Consider the following 16752-nt stretch of genomic DNA (forward strand, 5'->3'; position numbering starts at 1 on the left):
GTGGACCTGAAAATCCTCCTTGACAAAGAGGAAGGGAGGACTGAAACATTAAAAACAAATAAAGCGGCTTGGCTCCTGCCTTCAGGCATGTATCCTCTAACCAAGTAACCCAGCAGTGCAACCCAGGGAGGGAGGTGTGCGTGCACTTTATCTGTGGTGTTTTCCATGGGGACTGGGAGCTGGTACCGTTCCCTCACACACCCTGCGATGTCCTGGCAAGGGTGACGTGGCCCTGATGGCCAGCACTGAGATCAACCAGCATCTTGGTCATGCTGGTGATGTCTTTTTTTGGGGAGAAGGAGAACCGGCTGGTGCATTCGGCCTGCGGCACCTCCCCAGAGCAGTGCCCTTGGCCCTACAGGCAGGGCTGAAGGACGCGGGCCCACCGGGCCTCCTGCGTCCTGGCCTGTCAGAGATCACCCTCACCCCCGCTGTCCTCACATGCCTGTGCTCTGCACCACATTTTTGTCATTCCTGTGGTGGTTCCCTGACATTCAGTGCCCCAGGGCTGGTGCTGGGCCCTGTGGGAGCTCCGAGAGCCCCACTGAAGCCATGGGATGGAGGGAGATCCCATCGTGCAGCCGCACGTACAGTATGCATGTGCACATATATGCTGTATCGTCCTGGCTTCATCCAGCCCCATTCCCTCCATAGAAACCAAAACGATATTCATTTCTCCAGCATAGGGGGACCTGTGGCCCTTGCTGACACCGGAGCCTCATCGAGCTCCACCATGAAGCACGTGAGGTCCTGTAGGAGCGATCTGACTATGGCCATGATGATTCCAAATGAGACATGCTACAAAACCATGGGACCCCAACTTGGCCAGGACCCATTTTCACTTATCTGCCTCCGAGCTTTGAGATTTTTGGCTGGGACTCTTCTGGATTTGGTGTAAGCAGGGCTGCCTGATCCGTGGTGTGCACCGAGGTGTGAGCCAGCCCCTTGCTGGAAGCAGCTCCTCATCCTCAGTGCATGGGGCTGTTAGCAAGAAAACCCCTTTTATGGTTCATCTGCTCCTCAGTGCCCACGGCTGTATTTTAGAGATGAAAAACCGGCACCGATGAGTGCACTTTCCTAAAGCAGATGGGTCGTTTCCCCATCGTCCTTCCTCCTGTCCCAGCTGAGCTGGTGGCAGCTCGGCGTTGAGATGTGAGGCTGTGGGCTCTTCCCTCCACTTACTTTATCACCTATAAAATAAGGCAGACATTTGGAAGCACTTAGGCACAGCTTAACTTTATTGCCTGGGTAGCAGTAGTGAAATTAATGGGGATATGCACCGTAGCAAACGGAAACATGTGCATGTGTGGGACAGACACCTTGGAGAAAGCCTCTCCGGGCTTGTCAAAGTTTCCAGTTTGCAAGCAGTTTCTGTGGGATTCGGGGGGATATTATGTTGCTGGGTTTTATTTCTTACCAAAATTCACCTGTAGGTTTTTTTTTTTTTTTTTTAGTGACATGTTTTGACAATAAAATAAGGATTTTTAAAGAAAAAAAAAAAGTATTTTCCGTTGAAAAATATGACCATTTCAAGAAATCTTGCAAATATTACAAGAAATACACTGGAAAGTATCTGCTGCCTCTCAGAAAGTTGGATTCCCTGAGGGTGATTATTGGGCTCCAGCTAGCAAAAGTTTAAAACTGGCCTGAAAAACTCGGTTTCAAAAGGAGGCTGCAGAATTTCACAGAACATTTGTACAAATGTATTCTTTTAAAAAAAGCTAGAGAGAACAAAACTGTGTCAAAATTAATTTTGCTCATGAAAACCTTTAAATTTGATGACCTCTTCATTTTCTAATTGGGCAGCCACACTGTAAGCGCTCTTTCTTCAGGACATCTTTCTATCCAATATACTCGCAATTAGAGCTGTCCCCTGGGACTCCAGGGCCGAACTGGGATTTGTAGCCTCTTCTAGGATTTCTTTTCCTGAGTGTTTTCTGTTACACTTGTGATCTGCCTGGCCAAGGTGGGGTCTGTGGGAACCCTTCCTTCTCCCCTTCCTCCTGCTATTCTTATTTCACACCCAGTTAGAAGCAGTTTATTCTCTCTTCCCTGACAGACTAGGAGACCCGCTCATCCCTCCATCAGTGGTGATCAAAAACCAGGAACCAATTTCACATGGAAAATGGCAAATTATTTCCAGGGTTCAGTGGGGACCCATTTTCCACAAAATAGTCCACAGTGTTTTTGTACTCAGAGTCATTGCTGAGATGTTTCATTTGTCACTGTCTGCCCTCCAAGTGTTTTGCTGTATGAAAATGTTGGTTTTGGCTTGCAGGAATTTGGGGACATTTTTAATAAATGGGCTGGGGACATTTCCATACACGCCGATTAAAAAACACCCTGGGAAATTTCACGACGAACAATGCACTTCAGTAGCATGGGATGGAAGTAATTGTTTCTCCAACAGATTGGCTTTTGCGGGTTGACGGGAGCAAGCCGTTTTGATGGAAAAAAAACAGCTTTTGTGGGAAGAGGCTGCTTGGGTCTAATTTGGAGCATCCCTGCTCTGGCCAAGGGTTGTTTCCTTCTGTCAGGCACCCCTGCCCTTCGGTTTCTCACAGCGAACACCCTTGGTTCCACATCTCCCTGGCTGCAGACCCCAGGGGACCGCCAAGGACGGGACAGCCGGAGCAGCAGGAAAAGCAGTGGGTGGCAGTTTGCGTTCCTCTCCATGCCGCCTTGGCAGCCACTGGATGTTGCCCAAGTTTTGCTTTGCCCTTATCTGGGGCCGGACACATTGTTCGCACCGACTTCGTGTACTGATTTACCCAGACACTCCTTAGAAACCCAGCAGCCAGAGGAGCTGCAGATAGTGGTTTGGGTGTGGGGATGGAAGCAGCTTTTTTTTTTTTCTTTTTTTTTTTTTTTTTTTCTGCTGCAGACCAAGAGAGGGTGTAATAAGTTTCAAAAGTAAGCGAGCTGTGAGCATGCAGCTCTCCCCAGCCGTGTCTGGGAGTGCCGGCCTGCCCCAGGCTATCTTACACTTGATTTTGCCTCGTGCTCCAGAAAGATTCCCTTTGTATAAACAATTTTGATTCGCCTTCGGTTGTGATTTGGGTTTTCGCGTGTGCCTCTTTAAAGTAAGGCCAGCAGAAAGGTATGTGATGTGTAACTCGGTGTCCAGCTGCTCCCATCAGATTTATTGCCTTAACAAAAATCTGTATTTCCTCGTTGTCATGATACCTTTGCCAGAAAGGAACTAGTATTTTGTTACACGCGGTGTTTAACTTTGTGCTCGGAGGCAGGGCTGTTGAATTTGGGGCAGAACCTCCGGGTCAAGCCAATTTCTTTGGTCTCTCCCAAAAACAGAGCACCGGGGAGCCCACCCCACCTCGCTGTGCATGCCAGTGCCCCGATGCCTGTGCGTCTGGGGCACACCAACAGGAACAACCCCGGATGCATCCCTGCCCTTGCCAGCTGCTCCCCACCCGCTGCACAGCCCTGGAGAAGAGGAGGGACCTGCCCCAAATCCTGTTATTTCTCTCTCAACACCATGACCAAGCCCGTAGGGTTGCATGCATGCTGGGCACGGTCAGGCTGCATCCCCACCGGCAGGGAACGATTCCTGCTCCACAGAGCCCTGCCGGGGCGAGGCGGCACGCTCCGGTGAGCCGGGCAGCAGTGGTTTGGTGATGTCTCTGCCAAGAGGGCTTCGTGGAAGGGGATGGGCCCTGTGCAGGGACAGGACGGGTTCTCTGCGGCCTCAGGGCCACCTCAGGTGGGCAGGAGGTGGCTTCCCAAGCCGGGCGCTGAGGGGCTGGTTGCACCGCTGGAGGTTTTCCCTTGGTTTTCTCTCCACGGGTAAGCTGAGAAGCCCCTCGCAGAGCACTTGGGGAAGGGATTTTGTGCTTCTCAAAGTCACTCGGCGCTTGCACCGAGCGCCCAGCTTGGGCTCTGATCCCCGGCACAGCGCTGCAGCTGGGAGCTTGTGTAAGCAAACCCGCCTCTGAATGTGCCTTGCCTTCCTCGGCGACCTTGCTTGGGTCAGATCCGCAGAAAAAAAAAAAGAAAAAAAAAAAAAAAAGAAAAAAAAACATGTTTTTAGTTAAATTACATACGTCTTTTTTCCAAAAGACAAAAGACCCGGGTTCAAGCTGGTGGGGGACGTGGGGCAGGGTGGTGGGAGCTTGCCCACGGCTTCCTACACCCACGGCTGGCTGGGGGTGGCCCAAAGTGCGGCCACACCACGTGGGAAGCAGAAGGGATGCGGTAAGTCTGCTTGAAGAAAAATGGGATTTCAAAAAAATTAAAAAAAAAAAAAAATCTTTGCAAAGAACTTGGTGTGCTTGTTTAAAAAGGAAACATGAAAAGATCCTGGTAAAATTGGTCCACGTCCCGTGTGCTGTTTAGACCTTAATAGTACAGGTGGACGAGGAGGGCTCGGTGCCAAATACTTTTGGTTTAGAGGGAGTGGTGGGAGTGAATTCTCATAACCGCTCCTAGAAAGGCTTAACTTTCCTCACACAAATCAATGACAATCTCCACTCGGCTGCAGACACCCGGGCAGCAGCCTCGCCAGCTCTGACTACAACAAAGCAGCAAGTTTTATGATAGGCAGCGCGCGGCGAGGGGAAGGCGCGGGTCGGCACGCGGAGCAGAGAGGTGGGTTGGGTGCTGTACTTTTCCACGTCGCGCCTGGTTTCCAAAGGATCCGATTTTTATTTTTATTTTTATTTATTTATTTTTTAATCCTTTCACGGCTTCCGCGGTTTATTTAAGTGAGGGGGAGCAGCCTGGATTTCATGCTCGGAGGCTAATCGTGTTCTTTTCAGAGATCGCCCCGGCTTGCTCAGCGATCCCCCGCAATAATCTATCACCGTTTACATGCGTTTTTAATTGCTGTTTCAACTAACCCCCGTGATCCTCTCTCCGATTTGCTTGTTTGGTGTCTCGAACCTTTACCGAGCCCGGGGATTTTGGCTCTGTATCAACACCTATACCGTACGGCTTCTCAGTTTGCGGGGTTTCTTCGCAGGTCCGGTTCAGTTATTTGTTTGTTTGCTCTAGATAGGAAGGATCAGCGTGAAAACACATCTGCTAATACCTCCTGCTGGGTAGGCAGAAGGGCGCTGAAGGGGCAGGTGATTAATATTTGTCTTGGTTTTCCTAAGGTTAATTTTGTTCCGGTTGCTCTGTACGGAAAGCTCGCTGAAAAAAAAAAAAAAAAAAAAAAAAAGTAAAAAATAATTAAATAGAAATATTTTAATAGCAGGTCGAAAAAAAAAATAGTAGTTGAAGCAGAATGCATGCTCGGGCAGTGCGGGCTGGCCCTGCTGCTGGGCATGGGGCTGGGGCTGGCACGGCTCAGCCTGCCCTGCTCACCCCCAGCCCTGCAGGACACGAGCAGGGCTTCGTCCTGCGCCCAGGCATCCTGGCAGCAGCTCGGGCTGGAGTCCCAGCCTCTGTCTGGAAGTTTTTTCTGCTTTTTTTAGTGAAGAGGACGCCCCCGGATGGCATGTTTTACCCCGCTAGGGTTTAATATTTTTAACAGATCCTTCCTAAGTGTAAATCGCCGTGCTGTTTGAACAGCACAAAGTCCCTCCCCGGCTCTGGAAGCTGGGATCTCTCCACCAAGCCTCCTGGGTGATTCCCAGAACCGTGCCACGGACAGGAACAACGGCGGCGAGCTGCAGTTTTGTTTAAGGTTTGGCTGAATGAAAATCCGACGGGAGGAATGTGCTCTGCAGGGGAGGAACCGGTGCTCGGAGGTCTCGGCGCTGCTTTTCCAAGTGCGTTGCTGCGTGTGCGGAAATGTTGCCTTTGTGCAGGGCCCCGGAGCTCGTCCTGCCCCTGCAAAAGGTCGGGGCAGCCACAGCTGTGATATTTGGGGGGGGGATAAGTCTGCATGTGGTGGCTTTCCCCTCCTTTCTGCTTGGTGGTTGAGGGCTGGGGGTTACAGAGGGGCTGTGCCGAATGGCTCCAGTGGCCAAATGCAGTGGGGACACCAAGCCCCGGGGTGCAGATGTGGGGTGACGGCCAGCAGAGCTCTGCCTGTGCCTCCAGCTCCTCCTGTGGCACAGCAAAACCTGGGGGCTTCTCGGCATTAATCCTGGGGATCTGCCCCAGGGTGGATATCTGCCCGCGTGGGGACAGCGGGGCTGGCTGCTGGCTCCGTGGGGGCGCACCCCGTGCCCCGAGCAGCCGCAGTGGCTTTGTCAAAACCCAGCTGTGCCTCCCTCGGTGGTGTCCTCCGTGGAGCAGTGACCTTAGGCACTCAGGGCCTGATCCTGAGCAGGTTTCCTCCTCTGAGTCATCCTTACACGTGCGGCTGGTGTAACTGAGGTGGGCTGCCTCTTGTAGGGAAGGGGCTGCGTTTCCCGGCTCTGTCTGTTCCCTCGTGCTCTCCGTCCCGCCTTCCTGACGTTTGGTCACACAGAGCCCAGCAGAGGACATGTGGAGCCCGTCCTCCCGATCAGGCAGGGTCCTACACCCACTTTCCACTGGTGCCCGGTGCTGTTTGCTCAGGTGCCAGGCGATGAAGAGTCAGACCCGGCGTGTTAGAGCACCGAGCAAGCATCAGCTGTGAGAGCCTGGGGTTTTCCAGCAAGCCTGGGGCTGGCCAGCACCTAATTCTCTTTGCCTCCTTTGAAATTCCTCCTCTAATTAATAAATAAGTGGCAAGTTTCACTCACATAATTCCAGAGCTATTGCTTTTAATTAAATAGCAGCTATTAAAATACTTTCGGAGTGCTGAAGCCTCTCTCCCCGGTGCGTAGTCCTTATCGTTTTCCCATTCGGTGCGACCAATGGGAAGGTTTTACAAATTCGGAGATCACTGGGCAGTGACCCCACAGAGCTTGGTGACTGGGCAGTGGGGTTTGAGAGGGTTTTTTTGCCTTCGGGGATGGGGTCAGCGTCGGGATGGTGCGGAGGAGCCGATGTGGGTCAGCGAGGGAGCCGTGCTGGTTGTTTTTCTTTGCCTGCGAGCTTCAGGGATGAATAGAGGGAGGGGATGTGGGGCTGGGATACTTGTGCCAAGAGAGATTTGGAGGCATCTTTGCATTAGTCAGAGCTTTCTGGTTCCTTACTGGAAGCGTGTGCCCAGTGCCCGTTGCTCATAAGCCTGTGTAATTTTCGAGCGTTGCTCATGGGAGCAGCTTCCCCTCATTATGCGTTTATTTCTCACGGCAGTTTGATTGTTTTCTTCCTCATCCCTCAGAGAGATGTTCCTGCCCCTAAGGAACGGGCACATGGTGGCCACAAACGCTTTCCCAGGACACAACTTTTTGGGGGCAGGATACCACATCCAGAACTCTTGTGAGCCGTGGGGCGGCAGCAGCCAGCTTCTCCCTCTCCCATCCACCTTCACGTCCTTCCCCTGGCGTGCCCAGCGACCCGTGTCCGTGTGTCCAGCTTCCTCCCCACATCCAAACCCATCGGCACCCCTCAAACACCCCTGCTCCTCCCCGCATCCCTCCCAGCCCCTCGATGCTGCCTGCGGGGCCAGCCCCGATTCCCCTGGGGCTGCCTCTGGGACAGAGGAGGAGGGGACACCTCACCCCGTGGCAGGTCCCCGTGGCTTCCGCGTGGGTCTGGGCATGCGTGTGGCCGTCGGGACCATCAGATGACATCCACCTCCCGGGCTGTGGGGAGAGGCAGCCCGGCAGCCGTCCCCCACCCGTGCCCTGCCCAGCAGCGAACCAGTTTGGGAAGTGTCTCCGTGCTGCCGGCGGATGAGCCAGCCCCGGGAGGAGGTAGGAGACCACTTTGGATCGAGCTCCTGGCACCACGGGGAGGAGGCAGGGTGGAGGGATGGAGGCCAGCCAGCTTCCTCGCTGTGCAAACAGCCCACACCCATGCTCGGTGTTTATCCCCGCCGAGCCCGTCACCATGGCATCTGGGCACCTTTTGGCAAGGTGCGCCCAAGCTGATGGAGCAGATCCGCTGCCAAAGCCCCGGTTCTCTAGGCATGTCCCTGGGAGGTCTTCCGAGACCGCCCGGGGATCTTCCAGCACTGCTGGGGCGGTGATAGCTCTGGTGCTGTGCTGGGACGGCTTCCTCCATCCAAAATTTGGGCCCTTCCACCCATGCGCGGGAGCCAGCAGGAACACTCGGGGTGGTGGAGCAAAGCCTGGGGACCCTTGGGGGTCTATAAAACACCCCTCCAGATTGCTCACCGAGCGACAAGCTTGGGCTGCTCTAGTGACCTGCTTGGGCCACATCCCCTAAAACTCCCTGCCCTGAGCGGGGGAGGATGAAGTAGGTGAAGGGACGGAGCTGGGACAGCCCCAGCCCAGCCAGAGGAGATGAAAAAAAAAAAAAGACAACAGCACAGAGAAAAGCGAGGCAGCGTTTTGTTCCACAAGGTATAGGGCTGAAGGGAAACAAACCGAGAAAAAAAAAAAAAAAAAAAAAAAAAAAGGAATATTTTTCTTGTTGTTGAGCAATTTCAAAATGGGAAATTTCCCCTCCTGCCCCGGGGGCTGTGGTGCCTGGGTGAGTCACCTGCGGGAGCCGGGCTCCTGCCTGCCCTCTCCCTTCTTTTTCCTTCTATCTTTCTGTCCAGCCCAGCAGGGTGCAGAGGGGGATTTCTGCCCCAGCTGTGCTTCGTGCACGGAAATTATCGGTGTTTGTGAAAGCTGAGGCAGAGGGGTGGGACTGGAGGTGCTGCTGCCTTCAAGCCAGGCCAGGTGATGAAACTGGGGGCAGCCTCGGATGAATGTGGTGCCTCGCGTTTCCTAGGTTCACTTCTGGTGAATTCTGCCCTCTTTATCCCGTCTGGAGATAAATTGAGGAGATTAGCTCCTCTGTGCCTTCATTTCCCTGCATGTGAAGTCACTCAGCGATCATCTTCCGTGGGTCTCGGTCTGGTTTTGAAGGGACGTGCAGATCCTCTGAGGGATGGTGGTGAGGGGAACGCTGAGTGTTATATCAAATCCAGATGGCAGCTTTCCTGCGGAGGGGTTTTCACCCCCGTGGCTGCAGAGGAGCAGGCAGGTTGCAATATTTGAGCCTCCCCACCGTGCCCCACCACGCACTTTCCAAACAGTTTTGCTGCAATTAATTACGGTGTAATTAAAGCAGAACGACAGTGCTAACTAAGGGCGAAATCTTGAGAAACAAATAGTGTTTGGGTTGATTCTGTAATTGCTCCGGGTTCCCCAGATACAAATTACACTGTCAGGGCTCCTGATTTATGGGAGAGCCATACACGCACAAATAACTCCGGGTGAGAGTGCGCTGCCTGCCTGCCTGCGTGGGCTGCAGGTTGGGGCGGCCGTGCCCCACCGCCGTCCTTGTGGGTGACCCCAAAAAGGCGCAGAGCTCTTCCCTGAGCGTGGCAGAGCATCCCACGGCGAGCAGAGTGCAAGTGGGACTTGCTTCCCTGCTCTGCATCGCTCCCAGTGCTTCTCAGGGTGCCTCCTCCTGGAGGTGGCAGCGGCATCGTCGGGGACACGGTGAGCAGAGGCCACCTTTGGGTGTCCAGGCACGACCCAGTCCCCTGGGGACGGTGCTGCACAGCTGTGGTGCCCGATCCGTGCCAGCTATCTGAGGGCCCCTGATAAATATCGCTGGAGCACGGTGACTCATCTGGCGAAGGTGACCCGCGGAGGGAATACAAAGAGGTTGTGCCCTTATCTGCCTCTCGGCGGGGGGCGGGGGCTTGATTTCAGAGGTTTCTTTCCTCCGCTCCAGGTTTCCAGCCGCAGAAGGAATACGGGGCATTGTTGTCGCTGTTGGTGCAGGAAGTCTCTTTCAAGATTAGAGAAATGGAGTGGGTGTTTTCTCGCTCCTAATTAAGAGGGGAGAAGTTGCGACTTTTTAGCAAAGGAGCCCTGCCTTCCAGCCGCTCGGAGGTCATTTGAGTTAATGCATTTCAGCAAACAGGAACAAAACCCCAAAGTATTCAGACATTGCTGCCTGGCTGGAGATTAAAAATCGTGAGGTGAGCTTCTGAAAAAAAACAGGAGACCGAGTTAAGAGCAATGAGACGAGCTGCGAGCATCAATCTTTACAGTCAGGCTACTCCAGGCTCATTTTGTAACCCTGGGGGCAGAGCTCTGGGCCGTGGGTCCCCACCTCCTGATGTTCCCCCAGTGTCACAACGAGGGCATTTAGCCGAGCAGCGACCACAAAACCCCACGTTGCTCCTACACCTCCTTTGCAGCAGTCCACAAAAGCCTTCTGGTGTAACTGGAAAGCCGTGCCGTAACTGGAAAACCACGGTCTAACTGGAAAGTCGTGGTGTAACGGGGAAGCCGTGCTGGTTCGGGTTGCTGTGGGCATCTTCCCCCAGCGCATTTTGGTAGCAGAGCATCCCCGGAGCCCCCGCATCTCCCACCCTGGGCGGGCAGCCAGGCGCCTGCTCTGGGTGCCAAATCCAGCACGGTGAGGCAGGGAGAAGGAGCCCTTACGCTGATTAATTTGCGCCCGCGCTGCTCTTATCCTGGTTTCAAAGTAATTGTCTCTCTTGTCCACAATTTTCTCTCCTTACATTTCACTGCATATTTATTAGGTTTTGTGAGGCTATCTGCAGCCACATTAAACCAATTTACTCCTTGAAATGTCTGACCTTTGATCTGCCAGCCACTGCCTTTCAGAGCCAGAAAAAGAGCCTTTAATAACGTGTCACATGAAAGGCTCGCTGCACAGCCTGTCACTTGCAAACCTGACTCCAGTTAATAAAGTATCGGATGAATCAATTATTGCCTAATAATTGTTACCTATATTTTTGTGCTAAACAAGGAGAGTATTTTTCTGCTCTTTCCCCGGCCGCTTTGTAATCTCCCATTAGATAAAACTAATAAGCCAAATGCATGTACACAGCTACGGCTAATATTTCTCAAGCAGAGTCTGCAACCTTTGCAGCTCAGCTCAGCTCAGCTCCTGGCAGATGCGGGGGCTCCTGCAGAGGTGTTAGACTATCTGGGGGCATCTCGTTTCAGGAGTTAACTGGCTGGCATGTGTCTGCCTCCTCTCACGGGGGCTCGGAGGTGGTCCCCACGTGCTCTGCCACGTGCCGTGTGCCCTGAGCCCACCCAGCATCCATCCACAGCACGCACGGGAGACAAGAAGGGGTCAGCAGGTTGCAAAGTGCTCGGCTGGAGCTGTTCTGGGTGTTTTGCAGGCACCTCCTGTGCCCTCACACACCAGGGCTGGGTGCCCGGCACCTCATCCTAGCACCTTGCTTTGCTCATTAATGGGAAAACTGCTGGACTGCTGCAGTGACCGGAGCTGGGAAGAGTCAATTTGGGAGGTGTGAGGGGTGCCAGGGGTGCTGCTGGCACCCGGGCACAGCCTGCAGTGAGAGGGGCAGCTCCCATCACGGTCACAGCCACATCCAGCCACTGGGTACCTTGTATTTTGCATTCTCGTCATGTATTTGAAATGACCACTGCCTTATCTCCTTCTGCTACTGAGTCGTTTTGCTCTTGGGGCGTTGCTGAGAAAAATAGAGGCAGATCTGGCCAAGCTGCTGCGGCAATACAGATTGGTGGCTGGAGCTGGTGGGATGCAGGGCAGCTCCCCGGGGGTCCCCACCAGCTTGTCGCAGCTTTTCGGCCTCCAGGCACAAGGAACTGAACCCCAAATCATCATCTGCAGCATCGCACACTGCCCCTGAGAGCCCTTTTTGCCAGGCTGTGGGCTCACAGCTCCTGGTTTGAGCTGCTTTTTGGGGTGATGGGGAAACCAGAGCATCCGTCAGTCCCTGGGGACACGAGGGGCTCCGTCCTCCAGATTTGGTTGGTTCTCTAGAGATGCTCCAAATCAGTCGTGCCTGCCCACACCAGCCTCCACATCAGCCCGTGAAGGCATTTTCAGGCTGGGAAGGCTTCTGCTCCATGATTTCTGTACCGGTGGGGGTAGGGGCTGGGTGATCAGACCCCTCCTTGCCGTGCCTTACACCTCAAGGAGCGGGCACAGCGATGGCAGCTTTCTTCCTGCACCTTTTTCTTCCCTGCCCCAGCGGCTGGGAAATCCCACCACCTTCTCCACATTCGCAGGCAGCTTTCCCTGCCGGGGCCATCGATCCCGCTGCTGAGAGCAGGCGCGGGTTTCGCGGGGCTGCAGGAGGCCGGCGAGGTTTAATCACAGCAATTACAGCTCCTGTCACCTGCGAGGCTCTCCGATGCATCACCCCGAGCCAGCACGCCGTCCAGGAGCTCTGTCAGGCTCCGAGTGACATCTCGACAGGGCAGGAGCAGGCTCGGAGCAGAGCACACGGGTGCCGATCCATCCTGGGGGTGGCCTTGGCAACGCGCTTTGGCATTTATGTATTATTTATTTATGTATTATTTATCTGCCATCCCTCGCCGAGCTGCCTAAGGGCACCGGCCCTTCACGGAGCGAGGCGGAGGGAGGCAGCCCGGGTCTCCTCTCACTGCTTTGATCTTCCCAGGGTGACTTCTCGCTCGCCATATGGGCAGGGACGTGCTCCTGGCGTCCCCAGCCTGCAGCACGCCGCAGACTCTTGGGTTTCAGGGGAAGGAGAAGCCATCTGCAAGCGCTCGCTAGCACATCTGTGCTGGCTCGGCTCGGCAGGGACTTGGTCGCGAGCCTGTAGGGCTCGTCTTCAGAAACGCTGGTAATAATTGCCGTCGAGATGCAAAGCGTTAGGAGAAGGAGAGGTGAAGAAAACCGGGGGAGCTTGGAAGCACCATGGGGTGGTAATTCTGCCCGTCACTCGGATGTGCTCTGAGAGCACCAACAGCTTCATTCGGCTCTAGGTCTGTAACTTCCAGAGCCAGGGGTCCCCCCCAGCCCTGCCTGCCCTTTGGTTTCACGGCCAAACCTCTCCCCGGGGCTCCCCACCTCGAAAGCTCACATCAAAGCATCGCCCATCCGTAGGAAATCCCACCCTCGGATTCAGCTGATCCCAAAGGCCTCCACAAACCCGAGTTTCTCACATGCATTAAAGAACAAATGTACCAAAAGTACCAAATCAGCCCCCGTTCTCTGTCTCACCTCATTTCGGGTGGGGGCACCCAACTGGCCTTACAGCCTCAGCACCCACCCAAGCCGTGTCCCGGGGGGCTCCACATCATTTCCCAGCCCCGAGCCCCCCGGAGCTCAGCTCCTGCTCCCCACCACGTGAGGCGAGGGGAAGCTCAGCCCTATTGACCTCCAGCTTTCCTCCTCGGGAGGTGAAGCTAATGCTTACTGCCACAGCTCGCAGGGACGCTGCTAGGATGAATTAGCTAATAGAGCAAATCTCACTCGCCTGCTCCAGCGGGGGAAACCGCCGTGTGGCTGAGTCTAATCTCATTTACACAGGGCTGGAAGAGGTGCGGGGGCTTTGCAGGGTGCAGATGTCCTCCCTGCAGCAACACCCTGCCCCCTTGGCCGAGGGGAGACCGCCTCGTTTCAAGGCTGGCGGTGCTGTCTCTGCAAAGGTAGATTGGGTTGCTATTAATGCGGGGATAATAGGGCGGAAAACCTGGCTGCAAGGTGGTGCAGGAGCAATTACAGCGGCCACCGGGCTGCAATTATCCCCCGGCGTTTCTGCACGCTGGCAGAGCCCCGGGCAAGGTCAGGGGCAGGGAAGCCTTGATGTGATCCAGCCCCCGGGGGCATCCAGCACCCCAGTGGGGCCGCGGTGCTCCCGTGGCTGGTTCCCAGTACAAAACCAGTTCAGCGGTGCTGGTGGGAGGCTCTGCAGCCTTGCACCCCTCGGAGATCGATGTGTTGAGTTTCATGTGTTGACAGCATCCCTGGGGAGGGTTGAGGGACTGGGGATGGTATTGGGGTGGGGATTTGGGAAAATGGGGCCTTTCTCTCCCTGCGGAAAGCCAATTTGCTTCGTCACCCTCAGCTGGGTGCCTGTAAATATGGATCACAGCGTGACAAAGGGGTGCAGCGGGAAGAAATACACCAGAGCAAGGGAGATGCTCAAAGGCAAGCCACCCGCAACACGGGAAACAAAGGAGACCCTTCCTAGGGCTGTGCAGGTCCCGTGACAAAACACCTCACCCTATTTTACGGCAGTGCTGATGGGCTTCTCCCTCTCCACGGCAGGTTGCAGCCGAAAACGCTGCTCTGGGGGGCTCCGGGTCACCCAGGGGTGCCTGGCTGTGAGCACGGGGGGCTCCGCGCAGCTGAGCGCCGGGTGCCTTTGGCTGTCCTGACTCTCATTGTGATGGATGGTGTTGTGGGGAAGCGGTGAATGGAAATATATGTCAAGGATAAAAAGTGATACTTAAAGGACGGGAATAAAGCCTTTCTTGTGAGAAGAGCCCAGATCCAGTCTGTGCTGTTTCAAATTAAGTTTTCGGTTTCCTAAAGGCAGCAGACAATGCTTCACTCAATTCTGTCCCCACTGTCATTAAAACTCGAGTATGTTGTCTGGATATAGTATTTTGCCCTACCTTAAGAGCTCTAATCTTTTTAGGACCATTTCTCGTTGCTATCTGCAGACACTCGAAAGCCTTCTCGACTGCGGAGTGAAATACAATCCCTGTCTTCGGGAGCTTTACCTCCCCTTTGTCTTCCGCAAAGACAGAAGGAAAATAACCACTTAACAAATCTGCCATGTCTGAGGCTCCCCCGTCCCCCCTCCGCAGCTATCATTTGTCGCGGGCTGCTTTCTCCCGGTGCCACCCGCCTGTTGCAAGGGGATGGCAAGGAGCCTTTATTGTTTGCTGAACAATTCCCTGCAATTTGCTCTTCGCTATTTCTTTCGGGCTCCTTTAATCCTTTTCACTTGCCGCCGCTTATTTTTAGCTCGCGCTCCGGCTCGCTGCTTCCCAAACTGTTTATGTTTGGAAAAGCCCCGCTTTGCTGCCGATGGCACCTCTTCCGAGCCTCCCCTGCCCTCCGCTCTCCCCGACGAGGCTGGGAGCTCGTGCCTTCTCCCATTTTCATGTATTCCCTGGGGTCTCTTTGGGTTCCTACAAACCCTGGACACCCGCTTTCCCTCGGGGCCAAAACCCTTTCCTGATCCTGATCCTGCTGCCAGGTGAGCCCCGCCGTGCCTACCCAGCTGGGTGGTTTCATGTGTCCAAAGTGCACAGGAAAATCCCCAGCTGCTGCTGGGTCCTTGGGCAGAGGGGACGGTGCCGGGGGGCTCCTGGAGCAGCCCCCTGCCAGGCTGGGCTCGGGGCTGGAGCTGCTGTCCCCAGGCTGTGGGCACGTGGCGGTCACCGCGCTCCGGTCCCTGCCCGGGGCCCCGCGAGCTGCGGGCAGCCTCGAGCCCTGGGGTAAAGCCGAGCCCCAGGCAGAGAGCCAGCTCCCGCTGATCCTCCAGATAAGGTGGTGGATTGGGATTTGGAAGAGCTGACTCCGAATTTTGGCTCTGCCATGGGCTTCCTACGTGGCCCTAGGCGAGGCGCGGAGTATCTCTGTTCCTCATCTGCACAAACGAGGTAATCTCTCTTTTCTCCCACTGTTTATTTTGAGCGCAAGCGTTCGGGGACAGGCTGCTCCTTCTCCTGTCTTGTTTATACAGCGCCTGCGAAGCGAGGAGCATCCTGCTCGTAGCTGTCAGGCAAAGGTGCGGAGTAAATGGTCACTGCAATTAGTGGTAGCCATAATAATAAAAATAACAATAAACCCTGCATCTTGCACAGGAAAAACCCGGGCTCAACTGCAGATGCTCCCATCAGCAAACAGTAGTAGTGGGGATTTTTATTTCCTTGCCTTTTGTATGTTGGCACGGCTGTGCCCTGCTCCTGCTGCTCTGATCTACAGCTGGAGGATCGAAATCCATCCCTTCCCCCGGCCCCACTCAGGGCTCAGATTCGAGCAGGACTTTCTTATCTGTGCAAACATTTCCTGATCTGCTCCTGCTGACTGCCCCAAAGGCAAACACAGCATCCAGGGATCCCGAGCACGATCCCCTTCTGAGCTGTACTTCATCTCTCCTGGCGGCCCCGTCCCATTAACATTTTAGCATTGCTCCTCGGGAACACTGCCTGTCCCTCTGGATGTCTCTGGGCAATGTGTTTGGGGCTGCAAGCCATTGCCTGTGCCCAGTACCCCCCAGTAACGCCAGTGCCAACCCAATGCCCCGCTCCACATGCCAGCTGTGTTACCACTTTTGCAGATCCATCATCACCTTCGTCACTACTTGCCATTTTTGTAATGGGCAGGTGAGTTTCAGGTGGAAAAGCAGCTCGGCTTTCCTGACCCCAAAAATGGCTAGGAAAAGGTTTGGAAATGCTCATTTGCTTTGATTCTTTTTATTTTTCCTCTCAGACACACTGGTGACTGGAGGCACAACCCCAGAGCTGCATCTTTAGTTCCTGTTTTCACGAGCATCACCTGCCACGGCGCTGTGGCTTGGGAGGAAAGTGGGGTCCCTGTTAATAATCTTGCTGACAACATCTCAGACTGGCAAAAAAGGAGTTATTTCTGCCTTCTGCTAATAGCAAGCTGATTTTCTCTGTTGTCGTTCAACGTGAGATGCACTCTCGTTCCCATTTCCCTTTAATAAGTGTTATTTTGTTTCCATTATTACTCAATAGTAAAATCTCTTCCCGTCGACTTTAACAGAAGTAGATTTACGGCTATGAAAATAAACTTGGGCGTGATGAGATCTTGTCGTTTTATTATCTATAAAGTACTCCGCATGACTTTGTAGTTATCAGGATGTAATTATACATTTAGATTTTTTCCATCATCTCTGTTTGTTTCTTTTTTTTTTTTTTTTTTTTTTTTTTTTTTTTTTTTTTTTAAGAAGGAAACAATGAAAACCCAGAAATCCGCACTTAGGAACAAGTAGAAATGCAGCCGCCATTGGCTTCACCCTGGCTCCTTTCAGGGGCAAAAAACAACCTCTGCTTGCCGGGTACGGCGCAGATCTGCCCGGAG

General features: G+C 54.0%; 1 protein-coding gene across 1 annotated transcript in view; it reads left to right on the top strand.

The window, feature by feature from the left end:
* ZBTB7C (zinc finger and BTB domain containing 7C) overlaps positions 1-16752 on the top strand; it is a 109314-nt gene that overhangs the window by 65787 nt on the left and 26775 nt on the right. The window lies entirely within an intron of this gene.

Source organism: Aythya fuligula, chromosome Z (genome assembly GCF_009819795.1).
Source record: "Aythya fuligula isolate bAytFul2 chromosome Z, bAytFul2.pri, whole genome shotgun sequence".
In the NCBI taxonomy this organism is placed as follows: domain Eukaryota; kingdom Metazoa; phylum Chordata; class Aves; order Anseriformes; family Anatidae; genus Aythya; species Aythya fuligula.